This window comes from Peromyscus maniculatus, chromosome 21 (genome assembly GCF_049852395.1).
Source record: "Peromyscus maniculatus bairdii isolate BWxNUB_F1_BW_parent chromosome 21, HU_Pman_BW_mat_3.1, whole genome shotgun sequence".
Taxonomy (NCBI): Eukaryota; Metazoa; Chordata; class Mammalia; order Rodentia; family Cricetidae; genus Peromyscus; species Peromyscus maniculatus.
Window position 1 is genome coordinate 47,195,418 of NC_134872.1, and position 17,870 is coordinate 47,213,287.

The 17,870-nt window shown below is 45.8% G+C and overlaps 1 protein-coding gene across 2 annotated transcripts in view; it reads right to left on the reverse strand.

Moving 5' to 3' along the window:
- Positions 1-920: 920 nt before the first annotated feature.
- The window catches only part of LOC143269943 (putative sperm motility kinase W), a 34,295-nt gene continuing 17,345 nt past the window's right edge, over positions 921-17,870 (reverse strand). Inside the window, exons 9-23 of one of the 2 annotated variants that reach the window (XM_076557641.1) lie at positions 17,739-17,810; positions 16,627-16,696; positions 15,991-16,288; positions 15,426-15,904; positions 14,614-15,015; positions 13,805-13,872; positions 12,472-12,890; positions 12,122-12,195; positions 11,576-11,690; positions 11,316-11,433; positions 9,694-9,835; positions 9,198-9,269; positions 8,020-8,089; positions 7,385-7,682; positions 921-7,298 (exon numbers count right to left, since the gene is read on the reverse strand). The gene's annotated coding sequence lies outside the window, so the exon portion shown is untranslated. Of the gene's footprint in view, positions 7,299-7,384; positions 8,090-9,197; positions 9,270-9,693; positions 9,836-11,315; positions 11,434-11,575; positions 11,691-12,121; positions 12,196-12,471; positions 12,891-13,804; positions 13,873-14,613; positions 15,016-15,425; positions 15,905-15,990; positions 16,289-16,626; positions 16,697-17,738; positions 17,811-17,870 lie in introns of both variants that reach the window. The other variant, XM_076557642.1, reaches the window with a different exon arrangement.

A 17,870-nucleotide genomic window follows, 5' to 3' on the forward strand; every position in this document is an offset into this window, starting at 1 on the left:
GTGTGTCTGTGTGTGTGTGTGTGTTTATAGTGTGTATGTACTCAGGGAAAGTGCTGGTTGTATCATTTGATGGCAGCCACAGCTGAAAGGAAGCCCAGTTTGGCCCAAGGAAGTGAACATCAGATGGAAACACTATGGGTCACAGGATCTCGTCATCTCCATTTGTGGCTGGAGCAAGCTGCCTTGTGTCCATCTGCAGAAATCTTGTTGATTGTATCTGCTTGCATGGGTGACAGGTGTCCTGGTATGATGGGACCAAGGGGTGTTCTAAGTTTGGAATGAGAACATTTAAGTGGAACAGCTCATACTTCAAAATTATTTTACATTGTTATGAAATCAGAATGAGATATATTTACTTATTGTGAATAGATATTTCACCTGCACATCTGTCTGTCTGCAAGGTACACTCTTGCAGTGTCTTCAGAGGCCATGAAGAGGGTGTTAGATTCCCATGACCTGGAGTTATAGATGTGGGTGCTAGGCATCAAATGTGGGCTATTTGGAAGAGTATTAGATGCTTTAGTTTAAAAAAAAAATTACTCTTTTGAGATGGAGTTTTTTGGTGTAGCCTTGGCTATCTGGTGACTCACTATATATACCAGGCGGGGTCAAACCTGGAGGTTCTACCTGCCACTGCCCACTGAGAGCTGGGATTAAAGGTGTGCACCACCACCACCACCACCACCACCACCACCACCACCGCCACCACCACCACCACCACCACCATTACCACCACCACCAGATTATCACCGAGCTTCCTTGCTGCTGGTGCAGCTAATTATGATATTCTGAGTTGGAAGTAAGGATGATAACAGTAAGAAACTAAATAAAGTTGGCTTCTGAGGAAGCCCTACCTGTTTGAGGAAAAACAGCCCAGCACAGCCCACAGACGAAGAGAGCAATAACCAAGACCACAGCTCTTAGAGAAGAGGGCAAGCTTATTTAATTTCCATGTTTGGACACCTACAAGGTCAAAGGCAGCAAAGCCAGGCAGCCTGTAGCTAAAGTATTCTGTGTTGATTAGGGTTTTGTCAACTTGACAACAAGCTGGATTATCTGGGAATCGAGAGATTCTCCATTGAGAAAACACTTCCATGAGATTGCTTGTGGATAAGTCTATAGGGGCATTTTTTTAAGGTTACATTTACTTTTCTTCCTTTCTTCCTTCTTCTTTCTTCTTCCTTCCTTCCCTCCGTCCCTCCATCCCTCCCTCCCTTTCTTTCACTCTCTCTGTTTCTTTCTCTTTCTTCTCTCTCTCCCCCTTCCTTCCTCATTCTTTCTATCTTTTGATCTTTCTTTCTTCCTTTGGCTTTCTTTCCTTCCTTTCTTTTGTTCTTCCTTTCTTTTGTTCTTTCTTTCTTGTGTTCTTTCTTTCTGTCTGTCTGTCTTTCTCTCTCTCTCCTCTTCCTTTTCTGAGACAGGTCTCTCTATGTAGCCCTGGATGTCCCATAGACAAGGCTATTGTACAAGGGTAACATTGTCATCCCACCCTTGCAGCCAAAGCTACAAACACACACATGACAACTTGTCAGGTCCTGCAGGGAATCCCCCACTCCTACAACATGCCACACACTCAGAGGTGGGTGCCAAGTCCTAGCCCTCCCCTAAATCCATAGGTCCCTTCATGGGGTTAGGGAAAAGCTCCTTGGACTCACAGTCTGGAGAGGGTTCCAACAGGCCTTTTGCATGATTGTTTGCATATGTGCATGCTTCTGTTTGTATGTTTGTGTGTGTGAACCTGGTGTGTTGCTGTAGTGAAGGTACCTAGCAGATCCTAAAATCTAACCATGTTTGTGTATGTGGATCTTTGGACGTTGGGGTAGAGATAAACACCTGACCTGACACTTGCCTTATATGAATATGAGAGCTGTATCTGGGGTGTTTGCTGTAGGTGAGGGAGTTCCTAGTAGGATGTGACACCTAGTCCTGTGCATTCAACTTTACTGTGTAGCTTGGATCTCAAGAGGTTATGATACCTAGCTGTGTAAGAGGAATATTGGCTGTAGGAAGAATGGACCTAGCAGAAGCTGACACAGCCCTGTTTGGAAGGCTTTGGCTCTAATGCAGTTAGAAATATAACAGATCCTTCCACATAACAGCACTAGTGTGTGTGTGTGTGTGTGTGTGTGTGTGTGTGTGTGTGTGTGTGTGTGTGTGTGATTTTTGTGAGTGTGATTAAGAGAAGACAGGGAAAGGAGAGAGGGAGAAAGGGAGAGAGAGACAGAGACAGAGACAGAGAGAGACAGAGAGAGACAGAGAGAGACTGACTATAGTTAATGGACACCTAGCAGGAGAAACGCCTAGTAGGCTTTGGAATTTGGCTCTCTGTGGGACACCTCGCAGGACCTAACACCTAGAGATGTATGTGTGCTTGTTTGTTGTATGGGGGATCCCTCTACCTCACAGGACTTAACACCTAGAAGTGTATGTGGGTCTTCGTTGTATGGTGTCTGTCTTCGAGGACCTGACAGCTAGGTGAGAGTGCACTGGGGTTGTGAAGGCATTTGTAGGAGCCTGCATGCCTGAGTGTGTTTCTGAGTGTGTGATTGTGTACCTAGCATGTGATTATAGGGGAGGGGGTGCATACTGGGAAACTAGCTCTGTAAGAGTATTTGAATACAGGAAAAGAGGTATGTATCAGGACATGACACCTAGAGCTGAGTAGACAGCTTTGTCTGTTATGGAGTGGGAACAGCAGGAACTGACCTGGGACTCTGTATGTCTGTCTGTCTCTCTGTCTCTCTGTCTCTCTCTGTTTCTCTGTCTGTCTCTGTGTATGTGTGTGGCTGCAGGGAATGGACACCTAGAAGGGCAGCACATAGATGTCTGTGGGTAATTAGGGCTTGTGCTGAATTGGGGAGACCTTGAAGGACATGACACTGGGTGAGTGTTCATGAGAACGGCATGGGATCATACAAGCATGTGTGCCTGAGTGTGTTTGTGAGTGTGTGGCTGTGCACCAGGCATTTGACAATAGTGGAGGTTTGGTAGTACTAAACAATTAGCTGTTTAACTGTATTGGATCTTCAGATGGAGGGGAAGAGGTACATGGCAGGATCCGACACCTAGCTCTGGGTGTGTGGCACTGCTGTAGCTGAGGAGATTCCTATCAGGAATGTGACCTAACCATGTATGTATATGTGGTGTATGTAAGGGAAGAGATAAATACTAGACCCTGACACTTGTGTTATAGGTGTATGGGGGCTGTGTATGGCCTCTGTGGCTGTAGGTGAGGGGATACTAAGAAAGACCAGAAACCCAGGTCTGTACATGGGTCTTTAGCCATTGCATTGTTGATCTCTTGGAGGACATGCTACCCAACTGTAGAGGAGCATTTTCTTGAATGGAGAGTTGACTTAGCAGGACCTGACACCTAGGCTTGTGCATTTGACTCTGGCTGTAGAAGACAGGATTCCTAGTAGCACCTGACACTTAGCAATTTGGGGGTGGGTTTAATTTAAGTGTATGGACACCTCACAGATGATGACACCTAGTCCTACTGTCAAAGAAAAAGATTGGCCTCTCCATACATTAAAAATAAAGTCAAATTCCTCTTCCAGACCTATATTTGTCAAGTTCCATATACCTTATCTTGTTTTATACCCTTATTCTACAAAACCCTTCAGGTCCATATCTTGAAAATTCTTTCTTTGATCAACTTCATTAATACTATACTGACCCTGGAGTTCTATCTACCTAGTCACTGACTGCTGACTCCAGACAATGCAGCACACTTTCTGACCAATCACCACAAGTACAAGTGCACACGAACACACACACACACACACACACACACACACACAATTTTCCTCATAACATCATCAACTTTAGCACAGCTTCATGCACACCACAATTGAACACTCCTGGCTGGACACCCACAGGTATCCTACATAGCCTGCTAGATGTCATATCCTAAGGAATCTAGACACCTCCCAACAGATGTCAGCCAGCACACACTGTTGTGCTCATAAGACACACTGCAGGGCATCCCCCTGCTTCTCCCACAGAGACTCATCCCACAATCATGAACTGCCCCATGACAGGACTTACTATCTACTGCCCCCCAGGCCTGCTTCCAAACACACCCATGTACCACTAGTTACCAGGCCCTGCTGGACACTCCTACCCCTGCCACATAGCCTGAAACACACTGCTTGGTTTCAGGCTTTGCTGGACACCTGCATGAGGCCTGGGTGCCCTACTCTGTATCTCATCCTCAGGACCTCCCAGAACCAACCAGATATTGTGCATGATAACACGCCTCATCTAGTAAGTTTCTCTTCCTGCACCCAACCTGCTGCCACAAAAGCCCTGCTAATTTTCAGCCCTGTTTATACCCAGTCACTGTCTAGTAGTGTGTGGTGTCAACAGAATGGTGATATTTTGGGTAAGGCTTGAAGCCAGTTATTGTATATGCATACAATATACTTCAATACACATGACTGAAATCTGCACAGAGTGGTGTGTCTTTCATATGTCAGTTATGGGGGTGTCTAGCAGAGCCTTAAAAATTGCAGGGTTCATTGGATCAGTAGTATATATCAAGATTTAGGGTGGGTTTCAACCTTCTCTGATACCTAGTATGTCATGTGTGATGGAACCTGGTGTTTAAGTGAACATGACACACAGCACTTTATTTGCACTGTGGTTTGGAAAGGGGTTAATGGTGTAGCATGGCCCAGTAACTAGCAGTACAGCCTGAGACCCAGCACATTGTACAGCATAAGAAGGAGTCCAGTAGAAGCTGATGCCTAGCAGTGTGGGTGTGTCTTCCACAGAAGGATATCCAGCAATGGAATTTCTAGGTATCATGCAAGACCTACAGGGGGAGAAGATCCCAGCCTGGTCTGGTGGCTGTCGATTAATGTGGCATATGAGGTCAAACTGCAACTGATGTTTGGATGTGTAGTCACAGGGGTGGAAGTTTGATAACACTGTATGTCAGAGAGAGCAGCGGAATTACAGGGTGTAAGCTCTGCACAATCCCTACGTTGTATGTGTTAGCTTGTAACTGAGCTGGTGTCTAACAGGGTCTGATCATTCATTTTGAAGTAGATTGGCAGTGTGCTATGTGATGTCCAAGTGTGCTTGACACTTAAGAGTGTGTGAGAGGGTGTTAGGGTCTCAGAAGAGCCTGACACCTAGCAGATAATGTGGGGTAGTTGCAGGGTGATGTGTGCATTCCAGGTCTTTCGGCTAGCCTCTTAAGAGTTGACATGGAGTGTTGCAAGGCCCAGCAGGTCTGATATCCAACAGAAATATATGAGTTGATGGACTGTAGTGTCCAGGGGACCTGATACTAACATTGTAGATTGTTGGGGTGGGTGTGATATTCCCGAGGGACTGAACTCCAGCAGGATATGTAGAATTTCAGTGATATTAGGGTGTCAAGTAGGGTCCAATGCTAAGAGAGTATTTGGGTACAGTGGCAAGAGAGTGTTCTGTATGGCCTGATAAATAGCTGTCAATAAAGGATTATGTGGATGACATTTGGAATGCAGACCTAGGAATATATGTGAGGTGTGTGTGGGTGTTTGTTCAGGAAGGCCTGATACCTAGCAGTCAATGTGTGATTTGGTTGGAAGTCATGCATGGTCCACACTTAGAAGTAAGTGTCTTAGAGGCTGTGTGTGTGTGCTTGTGTGTATGTGTGTGTGTGTGTGTGTGTGTGTGTGTGTGTGTGTGTGTGTTTGTGATGTAGGGGTTGTTTATCTGGTCTGACAGCTGGTAGTACAAATGAGGTGGCATGTCTGTAGTGTCCCACATTGCTTTATACGTAGTGTTGTTTGTCTGTGCAGGAAGATTACATGAGTGTTTGAACGAAGCAGTAACTGTGTGTCCTTGTCAGGAGGTCAAGTGTCCAACATTTCCCCATGTATTAGTACCCTGTGGTTGGAGGCATGTCTAGCATGGTCTAGAATCTAGCATTGTGTGGGGGACAGCAGAAGGGAGTTGAATATCTAGTCCTAATACATAGAGAACAATGTGGTGAGAGTGGGTAAGGGGTGTCATTCATGTCCTTACACTGACCCTGTATGTACAATGTTAACAAGGGGAGGGGCATGGGTAGCACATGTGAGTATCTAGGTGTCAGCCCTGCTGCTTTCCCAGCTGAATGGACCATTCATACAGTGCTGTTATCAGATCCGCTGGACAGCTCATCTCCATCCCACACAATGGCATAGGTTTCAGCACTAGTCCACCACACAGCACACACAACGCCTCCACCTCCTCACAGACACAGATCGTTCACTGGCAGGGATTTGTTGTCCTCTGGGGTGTGTCAGGGGCCAAGCTCTCTCTAGAGGTCCTGGGGAGTGTCCTTCTCCAGCCATGCTCCTGCCTCTGTATATTCATGGCTGTTGGCAGCAGGGCTCCTGAGTCTGCAGTTCATCTGTGTTATTCTCCTTTCTCCTTCCTATAAGGCAGGAACTTAAGTAGTCCTCTTCTATAAGTTTATGTGAACATTATAGTGTTTGTATTTGGGGTCAGTTGAAATGGTGACTGTGTTCATGTTTCTTGTTTTTATTTTGGGTTGTGAGTCTAGTCTTTAACGGCTGAGCCATCTCTCCAGCCCATGTTTCTTGTTTTTAAAAGGGGTTCCTTATTCTTGTTTTTAAGTCTTCTTCTGCAGTCATTTGTGGACAAGCCACTCTCTCTGCCTTGATTTCCCTGGTTGACTATGAGAACATCAGCTGGCAGGATTTCACTGGGCCTGCTTCTGAACTTTCTGTTCTCTTCCATGTGTCTAGTCTCCATTACTTCCCTGTATCCCTTTGTGGATCTTTGAGACTTGGTGGGAAGTCCTGGAAGAAGAAGATGATGGTCTGCAGGAATCTCTCCTGTCCTCTGCCCTCTCTTCTAGGTTTAGGTCCAGTTGGTTTATACATCTTGAGTTTGAGCATCAGACTGGATTTTGCTGAGTGTATAGATGAAGTGCAAACATCTGTTACCTTTAGAATAACAGCTGGTAGAACCTGAGAGCTCATATAGCTTCAGATTTCTCTCCTCCAGGGGTCAAACATTCTGAATGCCAGTTTAGAGAAATTATGTTGTTATTCTAATTTAGTGTGTCAGTATTTGTTTGAAAATTGTCTCTGCCTAATACCAGTGAAAGATGGGCCAAGGGTATGACCTCAAGTTCTCCTTCTTCATGTTAGTGGAGGCCTGGGACAGGTGGTCCATGGATACTGCCCTTCTCACGTATCCACTCAACAGTTCAGGAAGGGAAGCACATTTAATTCCCAAGGCTCCTCTGAGATATTCCTTTACATGGTCAGGCAGGTTTTCTGGATTATCTGGGAAGACACAGAGGCATATGTGAATTTCCAAACTGTCAAAATGCAAAGGGGTCTAAGTTGGGCAAGGCTTCAACAGTAAGTACCCATGTGGAGGCTTTCACAGGGGGCCACTCCTGTAGATTCCGTAGGTCTTGTTGTTAACTTGGAGTCCTTGTCTGTAGTTGGATGGTGGAAGAGAAACCATGTCATTGTCCTCCACAGCATGGCCTCCTGTTGCTGTGTGGAATCTCTGATTTCCTCTGGAGCTCCGACAATGCCATGCTAGTCTGAAAAGTAGGGGAGATGAGAGGTGCTCTTTTCCCTCCATGTCACTCATGGTAAGTGTGCACATACTCAGGTCAGGAATTCTTGGGTTCCAAGACTAGGGATATGGCCAGGCACCTATGAGAAAATGCTTATGTTAGACCAAAGATGAAGCTGGCAGAAAACTCCTTCCACACCCTAGACCTGTGACCTTTCAGAAAATAGTTGGTTTATTTCTGGTGGAGTTTAAGACAAAATGAGGCAGCAGTAATGTCCCTTTTCTTCCTATGTGACCTTCCTGAGGGAGAACTCAGTGGGGTCTCCTTGGAAAGCCCTGATTTCAGGGACTGGTTTGTTCTAGCTGCTCTGCTACTGTCCCATAAACAGGCCCTAGGACCAAGAAGGAAAAGCGGTTCCACCAACATGTCTGTTTCTAGGTGCTGTGCTTCCTACACCCAGATCACTGAACACTTGCCTAGATGACACAGGATGCACATATGGTGAAGATGAGGTTTGTCTGAACATATCCACCAGAACCTGCAGAACTGAGGAGAAGAGGTTGGTCAATGAGAGTTCTGGAATTAACCTCTGAGACTACAGAGACCCAGGCAGTCACCACCCTAGCCATCCTATCTGTGTCAGTGTTCTGAGAGGAATCTAAACAGTTCCAACCAGTCAGGCTCTGTGCAAAACAGCAACCTACCCAGCATCACTAGGACTCACTTTTCTCCACTGGGAGTTCAGCATCACTGAGGAACTTTGGGGCAGTGTGTGGAAAGATATTGGTACAAATAGCATGTATTCTCTGCACCTATTCCTGCTGCCTCCAGGAGGAAGGAAGTGGGGCAAGGAGAGTATTAAGTGTTTGAACCTCATCATAAGATGACTTCTCTCACATAACCATCTAGAAGCCACCATTTCCTCCCTGCAGTGGCCACTGATATAGAAAGTTCACATTAAACTCATCTTGAAAAGCTACAATGGTAATACACCCTGTCTCAATTCAAAGATGTTCACCATCTTTGATTCAAACTGTTTCTCTTCATTTTGTTAGGAACAGAGAGGGAAGATTGCCACCACACCAAGTTTTCTCAATATCCCTTGTAGCCATGTCTCAACTGTTACATTCTCTCTCTCTCTCTCTCTCTCTCTCTCTCTCTCTCTCTCTCTCTCTCTCTCTCTCTCTCTCTCTCTCTCTCTCTTGGTCCTCTGTAACACAAGATCAATGACAACCTACCCTTGGGATTGAGGCAGGACTGCCTGGGCATCGTGATTCTTACTAACCACTAAGCCAGAACAAGTTTAGACCAGAAACCAAAAACTAAGCATCTACTACAGACTGTTATGGAGTGATCTCAGTGATGCTTTCGGCGATGTGTTGCACATAGATGAGCCTTGACATTCATCCCCATCAGAGTGGCCATCCTTCACTGCATGAAGAGGTTGTCTGCCTGTCATGTGCACCTGAAAACCCTTTAGAAAATTATCCCAGCAGGAAAAGCAAGCAGAAAGCCTATCAGAAAGACATAGCTGTAAGGTCAACAAGACTGGCTAGGCTTGACCACTGTACCCAGTGGTACCTGGATACAACGTTTTAAAAGTGCTGACCCAATCTCTGACCACTGTGTCCTAGTCTAGGTAAGGCCCACTTACTTCCAAAGTGGAGCAAATTCTCTGCATTCCATCGATGTGGTACCCATTTTCCTCCAGCTTGCTGTCACTTTCCTGTTAGGAGACAAATATGGTTCTGATAAAAAAACTCTCTACAGTGAGGCCCCTTCACAAACACATAAACTAGACCAGCATGCAGTGGAACTGTGTCTTTTCTGATGGGCAGGACACAGGGATAATTGAAGGTTGCAAATACAACAGCAGGGAAGGAGGGAGAGGAAAGAGAGGAAGGAGCTCCCTTTCCTTCATGTGGGGAAACATTTCACTAGGACCACACACCCTAAAGAAGACAGATTAATGAGGACTGCTAGTTATTCCCCTGCAGACTGGTCCACAGGGTGTGCACAGTCATGGGTAGCTTGTACCTGGTACTGGCTCATGACCCCCTCAAACAAGGATTCTGTGAAACACTATCCCTGGACCATATTTCCTTAATAACGAAGGTTTCCTGGAGAGAATCCTGTGGTAGTTGGCTTACCTCCTCCTGTGCTGGACAGAGACCTCTATGCTGGGGAAGAGGGCACACTGCCATCTGGACTTCCTGAAGAGCTCCTACTTCTGCTGTCCCAGGCCACACCTCAGATCGCCACCCTGTGTCTCCTGATGTATAGAGCTCATCACTTTAAAGAGAAAGGACATGTGAAAGGGACTCTATGGGAACTGGAAATATGCAGCACTTAAGCTAGACCTACTGTGCATCCCTCTCCTCATGGCTCCCCCGCTCTCTCTTATCCTATCCAAAATCCTCCCTTAGTCAATTCTTCCTGCTGCCTCTGCCATCTCTGGCTTTCATCTTCTTCTCTACATCTCCAGATCAACTTTGTCTCTTTGTTTAGAAGCAGATTTGTACTGTGGCTCAGGTGATTTTGAAGTCAGAGTTTTAAATTTGCATTCCCATACAGTGAAACAAGTAAATGTGTCCATTGCAAAGGACATACGGCAGTATCAAATACAAAATTAGTGTAGTAGAAACACGAGGTCTATCAAATACAAAATTAGTGGAGTAGAAACACAGGTCTATCAAATACAAAACTAGTGGAGTAGAAACACGAGGTCTATCAAATACAAAACTAGTGGAGTAGGAACACGAGGTCTATCAAATACAAAATTAGTGTAGTAGAAACACAGGTCTATCAAAAACAAAATTAGTGGAGTAGAAACACGAGGTCTATCAAATACAAAATTAGTGGAGTAGAAACCCAGGGCCTGGAAGCAGACCAGTGACTGTGCAATGAGCACTGACAAGTGAAGATATGTGGACAGTGGTCACAGTGTGACTCTCTCTGTCACACTCGGTCACTGCAGCTTCCATCAGGAGATCTTTATGTCTCCTCATTTTAATATTCTCTTACTTTTCCTTTTTTCTCCTAAATATTGTTTTATTGGTGCAGGTGTAGTGATCTAGGAAGGATGTGAAGTGATCAAGTTACAGGATATAAAAGACATGGAATGAATACATAAGTGAATAATGAGTAAATAAATAGAGAAATAATAAGTAAATAGAGAAAGAGCATACAGAGCAAGGGCACATACTCACCCTCAAAAATGAAATTTAGGTATTTTTCAGAAAACAGATACAACTGAGGATGACTGTGTTGTGTATGACAGGTGTGTCCCAAAGGACAAATATCACTATCTCCTTTCATATACAAAATCTGGAGGTTTGTAGGGGCCATAAGATGATTAACAGGACATTGTCACAGTGGACTTCCTGGCATGGTCCACAATGTTCTTGGGACGCTGATCACTTCTCTCATCACAGAATGTCAAGAGTGGGTACACAGAGTCCTAGTTAGATCTGAATGAAGAAACCTGCAGCCCTGGGCTCTAAAATACATGGGAGTATGAACAAGGTTGATTGGCATAAAACACAGTTCAAAGTGGTTTTGACAAGTAACAAAAACTCTCTGGGACCCATGGGTAAGACTAACCATGGAAGTCAGCAGCCAAGCAGACAGAATCTGGGGGTCAGATGAGTAGAACTGGAAGCTCCTATGTAGTCTATGTGTCTTCATGCACTGCCTCTGCCATTGGTGTCCTTAAAGTGAAAGCCCTGCATTCAACATCCCAAAACAGGCACCAGCTGTCTCAGTGACCCACCTTGAGTCCTCAGCTGTGATCTCATGGCTCAAATGGAAAGAACTCAATCCATCAGACCAGGTAGCCAATATGGACTCTCCTGATTGGTCATGTTGAAGTCATGGGATGGGTGCCTGGACTGCAGTGGGAATCCGGAGAAAAAGAATTAGAAAGTAGCCTTTGCATGCTCTGTGCCTTGTTTCCAAGGATGTATCACTAGGGCATACCTCCCCCAGAGCACTGACCAGGAACCCAGAAGAATTCATGATAGCAATTCTCACCTGCAGGTACCTGTTCACTGGTGGACATGGACTTCTATTCTGAGGGTTAGAATTGGAATTTGCTGCTGTTTGTAGTCCATCCTGGATAACAGAACCTTCAGTTCAATCCCTAACCCTGTCAGGATGAAAGAAGCACAGAATTGTCTCCTTCTGCCTCAAATGTTTGCAGGAATTTACCATGGATGCTATCCAGCACTTGAAGACAGGCATGTGAGTCCACATCTGTAAACGCTGATCTCAGGAAGCAGAGAAGGGGGTCCATCACTGTGAGTTTGAGAACTGCATGTTCTACACAGAGTCTCTCAGGATAGCCAGGGCTATAGCGTGAGACACAATCTCAAAAAAAAAAACTATAAAATGAGGATTCAAGAAATTTCCTTATCTCATTTCCAGAATTCAACAGAGTCTTCAACCATGTCTAAAACTCTGCCTTCACTGATGTGCCACAGAGACACAGCCTGACACCAGGTGATACCCACAAACTGAAAATTTCTCTCTCTCCCCGATCAAACTGACTGGGTCTTGTTGTGTGCACATGGGACTCACCAGATGGTCAGGGATCTAGAAGTAAGTGACAGTACATGATGGCTCTCATCCTGCTGGGAAGATCTGGTCAAAGCCTGTAATATGCATCAGTGTTTGTTAACAGGCCAGGATCAGACGGTCAGAATGGAGCTGGAGGCCAACTACAGCAGAGAAGCTGGTTCCTCCCTTGTCACACCTCTGCAGTCTCTCAGTCTCCCATTGCTCTTCAGTTGAGCAAATCAATGATAACTTTCCTGTGTGTCATGGATCCTGGCACAGGGCACTTCATGGGATCGTTTTCAGCACATCAAGACCAGGCTAAAAAGACTAATCTTCTACCACCAACAGATACTTACTGTACTCAATCTTACCTTCAGGTGCATGATTCACACAGGTTAGTACCCTGGAGTCCCGGTTTAGTTCATTTTCTCTTGCCAAATCAGTGAGTTGCTCCCTAGTGAAAGATGTCCTGGATATCAGTTCAGACACTAAACTGACCATTACTTCACACTGCATCAGTGACTGTCGTCAAGAGACCCATGATGATCAAGGTTTCCTTGTAAGCCTGACCCCAGAGGTGGGCCTTGGTCATAGAGAAGTCCCGTGGCTCTGGCCTTGTAAAGGCAGTACTCAGTATCAAGCCTGGCAATGTCAACTTACCTTCCCACGCTGGAGCAGAACATTGTTAATGTAAGGTCAAATATCAGGTATAAATCCTTCCATAACATGGCAAAATGATGCAAGATTCTTAAGAGGTGGGAGGTAACATGGGAAGCCCGGGTAAAGGAGGCTGTGGAGACAAAGACAATGATGTCATCAGATCTGCCAAAGGCCATGTCAGACAAGACCAGAAGAGAACCCCACTGAATGATGGAGCCACCCTAACCACACCCTTCATCAGAAAACCAGAATGGGAATCCCTTTCCAAAGCAGCCTCATAGTTCTCTACCTTGACATATGCTAAGAAGGATCAAAACAGGGCCTTTCCTCCTCATGCCTGAATAGAAGCCAAGGATGAAACCAAAGTCTCACTCTGCTCTGATTGAGATGTTTGTTCCTGGTCTTACTTCCTCAGGACCCCTACCCAGGACAACATCCTTTTCACCTGACTCATTTCAGGTAATCTCCTCTAGACACATTCTGCTGCTCTCCACAGGTCCTCTCATTTGCTCTTCATGCTCTCCACCTCCTTTACCCTGTTCCTCTCCTTATCTCCATTCTCCCAACTCCCAGTGGATTTACAGTTGCTGTAGTTCTTCTAAAAGACAGTCAGAAAGCAGTTTGGAGGTGATGAAGAGATCAAGGCTGAGGGAAGCCTGAGATCGGTGTGCAAGTCTGTCCTGTTGACAGAGGCAGCCCTTCTAGATGTCGTGGAACCCTGGCCCCACAGGAACTATGAGGGATGTAGACATTCATTGGGTCAATGCTACACGTGACTCTCAGCGATGTTCAACAACAGTGCAGGGGCAGCGGTGAGGTGAAGGATGGGGAGATGGCAGCTGACACCCTAACCTGGAGGATGGATACTGGAACCTGTAGCCCTAACTTATCATCACACAGGACACAGATTTCCAGTGTGGATCCCTCCTGTTGCATGTAACCACACCAAGACTGTTGTTCAAATAGGCCATTTCACTTTCTCAAATAAAACCCGAAAGAATCAGGAAAGTGCCTCTCTTAGTGACTTTAACTGACAGGACTTACTCAGCACTGAGGAGGAGGGGACTCCACAGACCAATAGTGCTGCAACTTTCTCCTGCTGCACCTCGGATCTGTAGGAAAGAAGAGAATGTTATTTCCGAGACTGCATCCTTCTTGTGTGCCTTGTTACATGACAGGAACCATCGGAGCAGGCCCTCTCCTCCTCATTGCGGGCTATTCCCAGCTCCCTCCCACTCTGCACTTCAGGGGAGGTATCTTACTGCTCTAGCTTGTCCACGGCCCCTGTCACAGGGAAACACACACATCTCCTTCATGTTACTTTGTTGACAGGAAGATCCTCAGGACAGACTCTATTCCTTAATCTACACTACCTCTCATTTTCCCTGTACCGGTCTCCATCCTGTTTCCCAATAAGTCCCCTGCTGTGGGATGATCTGTATGTCAAATTACTCTGATTGGTCAATAAATAAAACACTGATTGGCCAGTGACTAGACAGGAAGTATAGGCGGGACTAACGGAGAGGAGAATTAAGGGAACAGGAAGGGAAAAGGAGTCACTGCCCGCCGCCGCCATCACAAACAGCATGTGAAGACGCCGGTAAGCCAAGAGTTAAGTGGCAAGGTATAGATTTATAAAAATGGATTAATTTAAGCTATAAGAGCAGGTAGCAAGAAGCTCTCCATGGCCATACAGTTTGTAACCAATAAAAGTCTCTGATTTACTTGGTTGGGACTGAGTGGCTGTGGGACTGGTGGGTGACAAAGACTTGTCCTGACTGTGGGCAAGGCAGAAAAACTCTAGCTACAGTCCCCTTTATCTCCTTCACCCATGTCCACTCTCCAGGACTTACACAGGTCTTACTGTTCTTTCCAAAAGGCAGCCAGAGAAGTAGTTGGAGTGGTTAAAGTGACCAAGAGGATGAGCAGTAGAGATTGATGTGAAGTCATTTCCTGGTTGTAGAGGCTGCTGTTGTCCATGCAGTGTGAGTGGTCCTACAAGCACAACAAAAGCTAGGAAGGTAGAGTCACTGGGTACATTGCCTTCCGACCACCTCTGCATCCAACAATAGTGCTGGAGCTAAAGTAAGCTGGAGGAGTTATAAAGTGGCAGCTTAGACCCAATAGCTGGGGGATCGATGCAGGAGCCTGTTGCTGTGTGTTGAAGGGAGCTGGTGCTCTGGCGATCTGTCTTGGATCCCCTCTGTGGCTCCTCACCAGGGCAGGAATTCTACTGGGCCATTTCAGTTTCCACACTTCAAAGCAGAAAGAAATATGAAAGCACCTCTATTAGTGACTTTGCTAGATAAAAGTTCTGTGCCATAATTCTCATCCTGATTCCTTCATTCTGAACCTTTAACCCCTTAGACAAACTGTCCTGCCTTCCTTCCCACCGTGTGGTCCCAATGCTATGCTATCTGCTTTTACATCCAACTTCCAGAACTTTACATGAACAGGATGCTGTGAAAATTGCCATCTAATGTACCACATATCTGAATTGCTGTGCCCTCTGAGTGGGTACAGCTTTTCATTTAAAAAAGATATTGAAATACCATATTTAAAAAATGTAGGAATTGATCTGTGAGGCCCAACCTACTGTTCTCCATGTAGGTCTCCCCTGTCCCTCTTTTCCTTGCAGCTGCTGATGCAAGGGTTCAGGGCTCACCTTGGGGTGGGCAGGCAGCAGCAGCAGCAGCAGCACAGTGCTCTCAGTGCATGGGAAATTCACTTCATCACCACTTTCCAGACCCTGAATGGCCTGGATTCAGATGTCGTGGGTGCCACCTGGGGCTGTCCACTGGGAATATCTGGCTCAGGTAGATCCTGAGAGCTCATATAGCTTCAGATTTCTCTCCTCCAGTGGTCAAACATTCAGAATGCCAATTTAGAGAAATGATGTTGTTATTCTAATTAAGTGCATCAGTATTTGTTTGAAAATTGTCTCTGTCTAATACCAGTGAAAGATGGGCCGAGGGTATGACCTCAAGTTCTCTTTCTTCATGTTAGTGGAGGCCTGGGACAGGTGGTCCATGGATACTGCCCTTCTCACGTATCCACTCAACAGTTCAGGAAGGGAAGCACATTTAATTCCCAAGGCTCCTCTGAGATATTTCTTTACATGGTCAGGCAGGTTTTCTGGATTATCTGGGAAGACACAGAGGCATATGTGAATTTCCAAACTGTCAAAATACACAGGGGTCTAAGTTGGGCAAGGCTTCAACAGAAAGTACCCATGGGGAGGCTTTCACAAGGGGCCACTCCTGTAGATTCCCCAGTTCTTGTTGTTAACTTGGAGTCCTTGTCTGTAGTTGGATGGTGGAAGAGAAACCATGTCATTGTCCTCCACAGCATGGCCTCCTGTTGCTGTGTGGAATCTCTGAGTTCCTCTGGAGCTCCGACAATGCCATGCTAGTCTGCAAAGCAGGGGAGGTGAGAGGTGCTCTTTTCCCTCCATGTCACTCATGGTAAGTGTGCACATACTCAGGTCAGGAATTCTTGGGTTCCAAGACTAGGGATATGGCCAGGCACCTATGAGAAAATGCTTATGTTAGATCAAAGATGAGGCTGGCAGAAAACTCCTTCCCCACCCTAGACCTGTGGCTTATCAGAAAATAGCTGGTTTAGTTCTGGTGGAGTTCAGGACATAATGAGGCAGCAGTAATGTCCCTTTTCTTCCTATGTGACCTTCCTGAGGGAGAACTCAGTGGGGTCTCCTTGGAAAGCCCTGATTTCAGGGACTGGTTTGTTCTAGCTGCTCTGCTACTGTCCCATAAACAGGCTCTTGGATCCCGATGGAAAAGCAGTTTCCACCAACATGTCTGTTTCTAGGTGCTGTGCTTCCTGCACCCAGATCACTGAACACTTGCCTAGATGACACAGGATGCACATATGGTGAAGATGAGGTTTGTCTGAACATATCCACCAGAACCTGCAGAACTGAGGAGAAAAGGTTGGTCAATGAGAGTTCTGGAGTTGACCTCTGAGACTACAAAGACCCAGGCAGTCACCACCCTAGCCATCCTATCTGTGTCAGTGTTCTGAGAGGAATCTAAACAGTTCCAACCAGTCAGGCTCTGTGCAAAACAGCAACCTACCCAGCATCACTAGGACTCACTTTTCTCCACTGGGAGGTGAGCATCACGGAGGAACTTTGGAGCAGTGAGTGGAAAGATATTAAAACAAATAGCATGTATTCTCTGCACCTATTCCTGCGGCCTCCAGCAGGAAGTAAGTGGGGCAAGGAGAGTATTAAGTGTTTGAATCTCATCATAAGATGACTTCTCTCATATAACCATCCAGAAGCCACCATTTCCTCCCTGCAGTGGCCACTGATATAAAAAGTTCACATTAAACTCATCTTGAAAAGCTACAATGGTAAACCCTGTCTCAAATCAAAGATGGTCACCATCTTTGATTCAAACTGTTTCTCCTCATTTTGTTAGGAACAGAGAGGGAAGATTGCAACCACACCAACTTTTGTCAATATCCCTCTGTAGCCATGCCTCACCTATGACTTTCTCTCTCTCTATGGTCCGCTGTAACACAAGCTCAATGACTACCTACCCTTGGGATTGAGGCAGACCTGCCTGGGCATCCTGATTCTTCCTAACCTCTAAGCCAGAACAAGTTTTGACCAGAAACCAAAAACTAAGCATCTACTACAGACTGTTATGGAGTGATCTCAGTGATGCTTTCAGTCATGTGTTGCACGTAGATGAGCCTTGACATTCATCCCCATCAGAGTGGCCATCCTTCACTGCATGTAGACGTTGTCTGCCTGTCATGTGCACCTGAAAACTCTTTAGACAATTATCCCAGCAGGAAAAGCAAGCAGACAGCCTGTTTGAAAGACATAGCTGTAAGGTCAACAAGGCTGGCTAGGCCTGACCACTGTACCCAGTGGTACCTGGGTACAACGTTTTAAAATGCTGACCCAACCTCTGACCACTGTGTCCTAGGCTATGTAAGTCCCACTCACTTCCAAAGTGGAGCAAATTCTCTGCATTCCATCGATGTGGTACCCATTTTCCTCCAGCTTGCTGTCACTTTCCTGTGAGGAGACAAATATAGTTCTGATAAAAACTCCTTGCAGTGAGGCACCTTCACAAAC